The following is a 12,488-nucleotide window of genomic DNA, read 5'->3' as shown; positions in this document are numbered from 1 at the left end:
ATTTCACTTTGAACAATAATCCCTCTGAAGACGAAGACAGAATACATTGAATAGTTTGCACTAAAATCAAGTACTGTCTCAAGTATAAATATAAAAGCAATTGTGTGCAGTTCAAAAGTGCTACTTACTTCATAAGTGAGTGGGGAATGAAAATAAATCGAAGCCGCTACAGTGAACTTCCCGATGATTAAGGAACAACTCAATAATCAGTAACAAGCAACAAACTTACATTCGTCGTATGAAGGACCACACGGTGTACAAATCTACGAGACATGAGAATTATGAAAAGGTAAACTTCATACACAGTGTAGTACACTGGGTAATGTTAAATCAGTGGGTACTGACCACACACGCAGATAACTGAAGTACTGATACTATCCTGTGAGCATGGAGAAAGATCTCTCTCTTTGAACGATGGAAGTTAAGTCTGGACGTGATTGAATGAACAGCTATAGACCTGGAAGCGTTGCAAACAAAATATTACACCAAGCTGCTCGAACAACGCCGCGACCTCAGTATAGTTCTCGTAGTTTACAGCATGGTAACAACCATCGTCACGTAACTTCAGCTCAATACACAGCTCCATAAGCCAGCTCCGAAAAACGCCGGAGAGCATGAAACAGCATGTCGTCAGTAGGAAGCTGGGAACAGAAGTCTCTTTATTTCGTATCGAACAGGGCGTGACCACCTCTAGGGCCTCCGGTTCGCTTAGCCAGTAATACCTCCAAAGCGTCGACTGCCAACACACCTTCACTTTACCACCCAAAGACTGTAGCATACTTAGCAATCGATAACTCGGATGCAGAACATCTTTCAACAGTTTGGTGATTCAGAACCCGCGTAAAATGAATAATTTGATAGCTGAGTTTTTAATGAAAGGCTTTCTACATTTTTACAGTCCTTTCATTGAATAGTTCTCAAATTTATCTGATCCATACAAGATGAGACCAGCGTATAAAAAGAATAGCGGTGCAGGTGGCTATAGGGTCGTTTGACTAACGTTAGCATGTTAACATTCATGAAAATTCTAAACTGACCGACACTCCAAGAAAGCCTCTATGTGTATTGCCAGAACCTGCTTAGAAAACTCCGTAAACATGGTTTTATGGTAGAGGATATGAATATTCTGCACCCCTCCAACTTTCTGACCCCCAGAAATTGTGCACAAAAAATCAGGCAAGAAACAGCTCACACAAAGGCGTACAAGCAAACATTTTTCCCTCGCTTCACTGTGGGCGGCCCTGGAAGAAAGCTTAATACGTGGAACAGTGAAAATTGCCATCTGCCACACACTTCATAGCGCTTTTCAAGTATAGTTGCAGATGTACACCTCCGACACGGATGTTACTAGAGAAAAAGACATTAAATGGTTTTTCACCGGGAGCTGATTTAAGGAAAGAGAGAGAATCGCAGTAAAGATTAGGGGTACTGAATCACGCCCCTCCTGAATAGTAATTTACTTACTTAACCGGTGAGTCACATTTCTCGTTCGGGCTCATTGAGTCTAATATTTTTAGCTGCGGTAACCTGTTACAGAGCATTAAGTGAAAGGGCTGGGGGGTGAGGAGGTAGGCGTAGTACAACAGCTCTAAGCATAGATTTATTGTAATAACCATCCTAACTTTTGAAAACAACATGAAATAATTGATTTAAAACAATATGTCAAAAAAAAACTTTACAATTAAACTTGAATTTAATTTAATGTGTTACCTTGACCGAGAAAAACGTTACAACCAGAAGTGAGAATAACACATGCACTCATCCTATCAAAATTACTGCAGTTCCTCATCCATCAATCTTTGCTCAATGCAACTGTTACAAAAGAAAACACAACTATCAGAATTTTTCTGTGGACGAGACACGAAAATAACCATCTGAATACAGCACATGAATAGCATACAAGTTTTCGATTTCCCCCTCCCGCAGAGTTCTCTTAGTTAAATATACACCACAGCTGAGCCACATAGAACACGCCCGGTATTAAGACCCCTGGGCGACAACCGTTCCAACCACCACAGCTCACTACAACTCAAAACTCCGACACTGAGATTCACTATTTGTTCATTAATGTGTTTCCTTTTGTATGCTGCAGTTTACATGCCAGTGTAAATCTTGGGGGAGACTGGGATTAGTTGGCAGAAGACGCTTCTGCTTCCTGCCACCTTCCAGCTACAGCGCTGTCATCGTGCTACAGGAAACTGAATGTAAATGTCCACCGTAACTTCAGTCTGCTTGGATGCGTCGCGAGAGAAGCACCCCTGTTTAATCTTTTTATGAGTGCTAAGTAAATTTTTTCGTCGTAACTTTTTTTTCTAGTGAACCTGTAGATTGAATTGGGAAGCTACTGGTGGCCAATTTCGAAGTACTGATTAAGAGTTGGATACCAATTGGGGGGGGGGGGGGGGGGGGTCAGTAACTGACCCCAACGAAGTTTTTAGGCTAAAAACTCCTGTCGTTTTCAGTAGTTTATTTAATAAATACATGACATTTATCGTAATTATAATTGCTATAATCGACAATAAGAACAGCTTTTGGTTTACACTCATTGTTGAGTTATAGTGCTTGTTATAACTGAAGGTGTAGCAGGTCAACAATCACCACTCGCAGTCAACCGGTAAACGGTGTGGCGAGTGGAAGGTAATATCTTTGTGGCATTTGACAGAATGTACAAGGAGATAAAATTGACAGATGACGAAATTAGAAATTTGCTTGAGAGTTCAGACAATGAATTTAGTGGTGAACTATCCGAAAGCTCAAGCAGTGAAACTAAAGATGTAGTCATGGAAATTCCAGATCAAGTAGTATCTGACAGCAGCGAGTTGGATGAAAATGAACAGGGTAAATATTGATATTTATTACTTTTTGCAGATATTTTGGAGTATATTAGGATGTGAGTGCTTAGTTTGCTAGTGTTCGGTTCTGTTTTCATATTTTTATATATATTCAACCAACAAGAAGACGACCCAGGCCGAAAGCACAAATTGATCAACTTGAAAAAGACAGGGTGGCCCCGTCAAGTATGACATGGAAGAGAAGCCCTTACGTAAATCAAAGGAGGAGGTCTGTTGCTAACATAATGAGAACCCCGAAAGGAACTAAGCCAGGGATAAAACCTGATACACCAGGTAAAGCTTTTCTGATGTACTTCGATGATAACATCCCGGATAACATTTTGATGTGTACCAATCAAAAGCTTGGAAATCTTAGGGAATCATCTGAAGATATTTTCATAAAAAATTCAAAAGCATTTGAAAGGGAAGAAATTGTGTCAGCAATTGGAATTCTATTGAACTGTGGAGTCCATAGACAGAAAAAGGACAGTTAACGTGATATATTTAGTAAAGAAAACTTTCCGATGTACCGAGCTTCATTTTCAGAGCATAGACTGAGGCTCTTACTGGAGTGCTTGCGTTTTGATGATGCTCTAACTCGAGCAGCTAGAAAACAGACCGACAAATTTGCTCCTATCAGGGATATATGGAACATGATAGTAAATTTCCTGAGTTTTATAATGCTAGTGAGTCAGTCACAGTGGATGAAGAACTTGTGACCTTCCATGGGCGATGCCCATTCAGGCTATATATTCCAACAAAACCAGGAAAATATGGAATAGAGGTGAACCTGTTATGTGATTCCGATACGAAATACTGCTTCGCTGCGGATCCCCACGCTGGAAAGCACGCTAATGAGAAGAAGCATAACAGTGGCCCTGAAATAGTTAGAAGATTGATTGAAATGTCTAACTTGAAACAATCTGGAAGAAATGTTACCATGGACAGAAAGTTCACTACCGTTCCACTCGCATCTGATCTTTTAAAAGAGAAAATAACTACAGTTGGTGCTATTCGAAGTGACAAACGCGATGTGCCTACAGAACTCCGTCCTGTTTCTCTAAAAAAAGCTACACCGGAAACAATCCGATTTGCGTTTAGTGATGATGCCACTTCAGTCAGTTACGTGACTATGAAAGGAAAGGTTGTTACAATATTGTCAACCCAACATCATGATATGAATGTGACGGAAGAGAAGCCAGACATCATCCTATTCTACAAATGTACAAAGTCTGGAGTGTGGAGTTGATAAGTGTGTAAGAACGTACAGCTGCCGTCGAGCAACGCGTCGATGGCCAATGGCGGTATTTTTCAACTTGATTGACATTGCAGCATACAATTCATATGTTGTATTTCAAGATACACACAAGAAATGGACAAAGAATTACCCGACAAAGAATTCTGGAAGAAAGAAGTACCTGAAAGATCTTGCTCGTGAATTTTGTGACCTCAGCAAGAAAAGACATGCTCAAAATGCTGTAGGCCCACACTCAAAATACACTACAGCGTTATCAACTTTTGGGTATGAGTGTAATCAAAATCAAGGTGCTGTGAGCAGAAGAAACAACGCTACGGAGCCGCGACGGAAAGTAACACGTGCAGCTGTGCATAATCTGCCAAAGAAAGGACGCTGTTACTTAAGCTCCAGAAGCAAAGACCGTAAGTACATCCAGGCTTGCACTTATTGCAGGAAGTATATCTGCTCTGCACACACCAAGAAAGAAGAAGTAGTTCGTATTGTAAAGTGTTCTGAATGTGAATCTGAGTAATCATTGTAATTGTGAAATTAATACAAATAAATGTAAAAAAACAATTTAATTTTTACTAAAAATGTCCCAGAAACCCTTTCCCAGTAATAAAAATCAGTTGACCAGTGCTACATACAGAATTGGTATGCAACTGTTAACTATCTACATCTACATCTACATCACGCAAACCACTGTGAGATGTATGGCCGAGGGTACGTCCCATTGTACCAGTTATTAGAGTTCCTTCCTGTTCCACTCACCCCCGGCAAGAGTGAGTGTTTGAATACCTTTGTGCGTGTAGTAATTATTCTAACCTTACTCTCACGATCCAATACGTAGGGGGTTGTAGTATATTCGTAGAATAATCGTTTAAAGCTGGCTCCTGAAACTTTGTTAATAGGCTTTTTCGGGACAGTTTACGCATATTTTCAAGAGTCTTCCGGTTCAGTTCCTTCAGTATCTTTGTAACACTGTTCCATGCATCAAACAAACCTGGTCTCTATATGCGTTGAATATCCGCTATTAGCCCTATTTGGTACGGATCACACAAACTGGAGCAATATTCTAAAATTGGTCGTACGATTGATTTGCAAACAATCTCCCTTGTATATTGATCTCACTTCCCCAGTATTCTACCCATAAACAGAAGTCTACCACGTGCTTTAATCAAAACTGAATCTACGTGACCATTCCCTATTACTACAAAGCGTTACACCCCATGTCTGAGTAGGCCGACTCCAACAGTGATTTATTTATATGATAGTCATAGGAAGTGGAAATTTTGCATTTCAGAAAATTTAACGTAAGTTACCAAAATACGCATCACTTTGAAATCTTATCAAGGTCAGAGTCTTTATGCAGCTTCTTTCAGGTAGTACTTCAGTATAGATAACTGCATAATCTGTAAAAAGCCTGAACTTTACTAATTAACATTGTCTGCAACGTCATTAACATACATGAACACCAAAGATCCGGACGAACTTCCCTGGGTCACACCCGACGTTACTTCCATGTGCGACGATGACTCCCATCCAAGATCACATGCTGTGTCTCCCCTACCAAAAAGTCCCCAATCCAGTCACAAATTTCACTTGATACCCCATATGAACGTACGTTTGACAGTGAGCGTAGGTGTGGTGCTGAGTCAAATGCTTTTCGGAAATCAAGAAATACAGCATCTACCTTATTGCCTTGATCCAAAGCTTTCAGTATGTAATCTGAGAAAAGTGCGAAATGGATTTCACATGGTCGATGTTTTCGAAACCCATGATGGTTGGCACTGAGGAGGTCATTCTGTTCAAGTTACCTCATTGTGCTTGATCTCAGAATATGATCAAAGATTCTACAACAAATCGATGTCAAGGATATTGTGCGGTAGGTTTGTGAATCACTTCTGCTACCTTTCTTGTGGACGAGTGTGACCTGTGCCTTTTTCCAAGAACTGGACACGGTTTTTTGTTCGAATGACCAACGATAGATTGTAGTTGAAAGAGGAGCTAACTCAGCCCCAAATTCAATATAGAATCAGACAGGGATTCCACTGTGCCCTGAAGCTTTGTTCAGTTTTAACGATTTCAGCTGTTTCTCAACACCATTGAAACTAGTGCTTACAGGGTGGCGCACGAAATGTGTTACCAATTGTTTCTTTCACAATTTACGACGCACGTTAGATATCCCGCTGGGATCTCTACAGCAGTACCAGCAGAGCTTGGAAAAACAAATGAGTTACGAAATGACGTGTAATTCACGATACTGCCGCTAGGAGACTAGTAAGCAGCAATGGCTGACAATGGAAGACTGACGACACAGCAACGATCGGCAATTGTGTTATTTTCTTATGAAACGAAAAGCCTTGTTGTGACTCAGAGGCGTTTTCGACACAAGTTTAACACACGATGGGTCTCTTGCAAGAATACCATCCACAGGTCGTACGATAAAGTTGTACAGGAAGGAACAGTACTGGAAGCGAAGCGACCTCGGCCTAAGCTTGTTTGTTTGCCGGAGAATATTGAAGCGGTACGAGTTGCTGTACAGAAAAGTCCGGGGAAATCTTGTAGAAAGGCAGCAGTGCAACTGGGAATACCCAGACGCTCCGTTCAACGCATTCTTAAAAGTGACCTCCATATGTACCCATACAAGATGATCTGTGCTCAGAAGCTCACTGAAGAACACAAGCAGCAGAGACTACTGTTTGCTCAGTGGGCGGAGGATACGGAAGAAACTCTCAACAACGTTTGGTTTTCAGACGAGGCGCATTTTCATTTAGACGGTGTGGTTAACAAACAAAATGTATGCTTTTGGGCCACCGAAAACCCACAAGTGCTTCATGAACGACAACATTATGCTGCGAGGATTACAGCGTGGGCAGCAATTTCCAGTCACGGACTTACTGGAGCCTTTTTCTTTGAAGAAACTGAACAGCGAGAGTTATTTGAGCATGCTTCGCAATAGCTTTATTCCACGGCTTCTTGCTACTGTCTTGCCCTTCAACACGCAGTGGTTCATGCAAGATGGAGCAAGGCCACATACTGCAAACACTGTGTTGGAGTTTTTACACGATCATATCGACATGCGGATCATTTCACTCAGGTTTCCAGGTCGCTTCAATTTGGCCCCACAACAGTCCAGACCTGAATCCATGTGAATTTTTTCTTTGGGGTTACCGAAAGGAAAAAATTTTCCCGAAACGTCCACGTAATTTAATGGAACTCAGAAGACTTATTCTTCAAGCTTGCAGTGAAATTACGGAAGACATGTGCCGTAGGGTAATCACTAACTTCATTGTTCGTTTGAAGGAAGTTAGGAAACGAAATGGTGGACATATTGAGCATGTGCTGAGTTAGAACAAGTCTCCATGGACGGCTCTTCATTGTAGTATATGTTCCTTTCAGATTGTATTGACAATAAAGTTGATATTCAAAAACAGAATGGTAACACATTTCGTGCGCCACCCAGTATTTCACTCATCTTTTCAGTGGTACGAGGAATAAATTGGGGAAATTCTCCTGGGTTTTCCTTTGTAAAAGAACATTTGAAAATGGACTTAATCATTTCAGCTTTTGCTTTGCTACCCTCAATTTCGGTTCCCTCTCATTCACTAGGGACTGGACACTAACTTTGGTGCCACTAACAGCTTTTACATCCAACCAGAATTTCTTTGGATTTGGTGAAATGTCATTTGACAATATCCTGTTACGGTAGTCATTGAAGGAATCACGCATTGCTGTCTTGAAATCCAAACGCATTCCATTCTGCATCTCTTGATCTACAGTCCTAGGCTTGTTTTACACTTGTTTCCTTAAAAGTTTCTTTACAGTTACTGTATACCATATAGGTTTCCTCCTGACTGTGTACCATGGAGGTTCTCTCCCATATGAACTGTTCTGGGTACATGTCTATCCAGGGCGTGGTAAACTATTTTTTTAAACTTGATCCAGGGTTCTTCTACAGGCTTCTGCCCTGTACTGAAAGTTTCAAGTTCCTCGTTGACATATGTCAGTACTGAATTTTTATATAATTTACTGAAGATATATATCTTTTCGCTTCTTTTAGTCTTCCTTTATACTTTGGTAATGATTGTTTCCACAACCGCGGTCGCGGTCCCTGATACCAGTTTCGATGTGGAGCTCTTCAAAGAGGTCATGCCTATTTGTTGCCATTGGACCGAATATATTTCCTTCACGAGTGGGGTTCCTAACTTTCTGATCTAGGTAATTTTCAGAGAAGACAATGTTTCACAGGATGTCGTATCATGCCCACCACTAACAAAACTGTAGTTTTCCCAATTGATTTTGGATGATTAAAGTAGCCACTGATGATTACAGTATTACTGGAGAACTTATGTAAAAGTGAACTGAGGTTTCCTCTGTTTTCGGTTACCCGTACATCAGGAGACTGGTGGGCGATAGAAGGAGTCAATTATCATTTTATGCTCTTCCCTGATACTGAGTCTTGCCCAAACAATCTCACATGCAACTTCAGTTTCTACCACGGTGGATTTGAGTTCCTTGTCTAATTTCCCATTCACCTATCCTTTCTATTTTAAATTTCCTCCCAAAATATCTCTTCTATCAGTTTCAGGTTTCAGTCAGATTCCTGTACCTAATGTTACGTTAGCTTCACCGCTTTTTGTGAACGCTTCAAACTCTGGCACTTTTTTACGAATGCTTCGGCAGTTTAACACAGAATTTTAAAGCTGTCACCTGTGGGAGGCATTGCTTTTGATTTTACACTGATACTTCAGAGTTTCCTACAACGATCGTTATCTGGATTGGATGGAGAGTCGCCTAATCTAAAAAACACTTGTGTACACTCCACACAAAGTCAGCTGCCTGAGTAGCAGCCTCTGATGTGTAGTGCACACCTGACCCATTTAATGGAGCCCTACAGTTACCAACCCTATGGCGCAACTCCAGGAAGTCGCAGCCCAGCTTGTCCCATAACTTTCGAAGTCTCTGGTTCAGTTCTTCCGGTCCCGGCGGAGGTTCGAGTCCTCCCTCGGGCATGGGTTTGTCCTTATGGTAATTTAGCTTACGGAGAGTGTAAGATTAGGGACTGATGACCTTAGCAGTTAAGTCCCATAAGATTTCACACACATTTGAACATTTTTTTCAGATCTTCCTCTGGCTCCAAAGGGACACGATCAGTTTTGGGAACAATGCTGCAAATTGTGAGCTTCGCTGGAACTCCATGTGCAAGGCTGATCTTCTCAACCTTCTCTGCCAGTCGTGGAATGACCCAAGAATGACTTCGGAGAATAGCTGACAGGTATCATTTCTACATCTACATCTGCATAGATACTCCGCAAGCCATCTTACGGTGCGTCGCGGAGAATAGCCTGTGCCACTACTTGTCATTTCCTTTCCTGTTCCAGTCGCAAATAGAGCGAGGAAAATGCGACTGTCTATAAGTCTATGTATGAGCCCTAATTCGTCGTATCTCTTTTTCGTGGTACTTACTCGAAAGGTATGCTGGCGGCAGTAGTATCGTTCGTCTGTAAGCTTCAAATGCCAGTTCTCTAAATTTTCTCAATAGTGTTTCTCGAAAAGGACTTCGCCTTCACTCCAGGGATTCCCATTTGAGTTCCCGAAGCATCACCGTAACACTTATGTGTTGTTCGAACCTAGCGGTAACAAATCTAGCAGCCGCAACCCGCTTCTGAACTGCTTCTATGTCTTCTTTCAGTCCGACCTGGTACGTATCACAAACACTCCAGTACTAAAGGATAGGTCTCAACGGCGTCCTATATGCGGTCTCCTTTACAGATGAATCATTATTTTGTAAAATTATCCCAATAAACCGAAGTCAACCATTCGCCTTCCCTACCATAGTTCCCACATGCTGCTTTGCACCGTTACGCCTAGATATGTAAATGACTTAACGGTGTGAGGCAGGACACCAGTAATACTATATCCGAACATTACAGGTTTCATCTTCCTACTTATCCGCATTTTCCCACATTTAGGACTAGCTGCCATTCATCTCACCAAATGGAAACTTTATCTAAGTCGTCTTGTATCTTCCTACAGTCACTCAACTTCGACGCCTTACCGTATCATCAGCAAACAATCGCAGACTGCTACCCACCGTGTCCGCCAAATCATTTATGCATATAGAGAGCAACAGAGGTTTTATCACACTTCCCTGGGGCACTTCTGACGGTACCCTTGTAGCGCTCGCCGTCTAGGACAACATGCCGGGTTCTATTATTTAAAAAGTCTTCGAGCCACTCATATCTGAGCCACTCCATATGCTCGTACCTTCGTTAACAGCGTGCAGTGGGGAACCGTGTCAAATGCAATCCGTAAATCCAGGAATATGGCATCTGCCTGTTGCCCTTCATCCGTAGTTCTCAATATATCAGGTGAGAAAAGGGCAAGCTGAGTTTCGCAAGACCGATGCTTTCTGAAACCGTGTTGATTCGTGAATATAAGCTTCTCAGTCTCAAGGAAGTTTAGTGTATCCGAACTGAGAATATGTTCCAGGATTCTGTAGCAACAGAGGGATTTTGGTCTGTAATTTTGCGGATCCGTTCTTTTACATTTCTTACACACTGGAGTCACCTGAACTGTTTTCCAGTCGCTTGGGACTTTGTGCTAGATGAGAGATTCACGATAAATGCAAGCTAGGTAAGGGGCCAATACCGTAGAGCGCTCTTTGTATAATCGAAGTGGGATTCCATCCGGACCTGGTGATTTATTTGCTTTAAAATCTTTCAGCTGTTTCTCTACGTCAGATACGCTTATTTCTACGTCGTCCACACGGGAGTCTGTCCGATGGTCAAATGACGGTATAATCGTAAATTGTAGGCATTCACGGACGGTGTTGTCTTCAGTTGAAACTTCCGGGCTGAGAGGCCGTGGTCGATGTATAAAATTTCTACCTAACTTTCGTCTCCATCTGCGGGAGACATCTTCTGAGGTCGTCCAGCTACTGCCACTGAGCCTCCAGGTACTCTCGCATTTATAGAGCGCATAGAGGGCACCACCATTCGTCTTTGGAAGGTGTCATCATTCTCGATTAAGAGTAATCGATTGTCATTCTGTTGGCGCAACGTCGACATCCACATTCTGTCCAACAACAATCGATTACCCTTAATCGAGAATGATGACACCTTCTAAAGATAGGCATACCGTCGGCATCACGTGACGAATGGTGGTGCCCTCTATGCGCTCTATAAATGGGGGAGTACCTGGAGCCTCAGTGGCTGTAGCCGGACGATCTCAGAAGATGTCTCCTGCAGATGGAGACGAAACTTTAGGTGGAAATTTCATACATCGACCACGGCCCGGAAGTTTCAACTGAAGAACATGACGGGGTATTTACACGATTCTCCCGTGTGAACGATTTCTTGAACGTGAAATTTAAATCTTTGGCTTTAATTTTGCTGTCTTCAACTGCCGAACCACACTGGTCAACAAGGAGCCTTAGACACGCTTAACGATTTTACATAAGATAAGAATTATCTCGGGTTCCCTGCCTGATCTATTGCTAAGGTAGACGGTGGTAGCTGTTGTATGCTTTGTGCATCGATCTTCGCCTGCCGTCATTTGTGCGTCCCCTTTCGAACCGAGAGTGCATCAGCCTCTGCTTCCTCGGCATTCACCCAATTTCTTAGTAAACCATGGTGGGTCTTTTCCATCTTTTACTCACTTACTAGCCACATAACTCTCCAGACCACGATTTACGGTCTGCGTAAACTTTGCCCATAATTCCTCTACATGCATCTTGCTGGAAGTAGGTGATGCCAGTTCACTGTCTAAGTGAGATGCTAAAATTTCAAATGGCTCCAAGCACTTTAGGGCTTAACATCTGAGGTCATCAGTTCCCTACACTTAGAACTACTTAAAACCTAACTAACCTAAGGACAGGATTCGAACCCGCTACCGTAGCAGCAGCGCGGTTCCGGACTAAAGAGCCTAGAACCGCTCTGCTACAGAAGCAGGCTGAGATGCTAACAACTGATTATCTGCTCTATCTAGCAGAAACACTCTCCTAGTCTTTCTGACTGATTCATTCACTTTTGTAATCATAGTTGCTAGAGTGACATCAAGATCACTAATCGCGGTTTCTATACTAATTGTCGATAAGGTTCGGCTTATTTATAGCTATGAGATTTAACACATTCCCATTGCTGCTCAACACAATTTTCAGAAAACGTGGTCAAAAGTATTTTGCATGACCGTCTGTCTGTACCTCCCGCAATGACATCCCAGTCTACAGGGTGGTCCACCTGAAGTTTCGGATGAGATTATCTCGAAAACTATACATCGGGAAAAAATAATGGGCAAGACAAGTTCGTAAGCTCAAAGGGGGACATCTAATGATACACGTGACCTCCAGCTCCCGCCCTCTTCGGTGGGGCGGGTTGCAACATATAAATCTTAAATGGAAACACCCATTTTTTATT

The sequence above is a fragment of the Schistocerca americana genome, chromosome 3, assembly GCF_021461395.2.
Source record: "Schistocerca americana isolate TAMUIC-IGC-003095 chromosome 3, iqSchAmer2.1, whole genome shotgun sequence".
NCBI classification, from domain to species: Eukaryota; Metazoa; Arthropoda; class Insecta; order Orthoptera; family Acrididae; genus Schistocerca; species Schistocerca americana.
The sequence above is the reverse complement of the archived record's forward strand: the minus strand, read 5'-3'. Positions refer to the sequence as shown.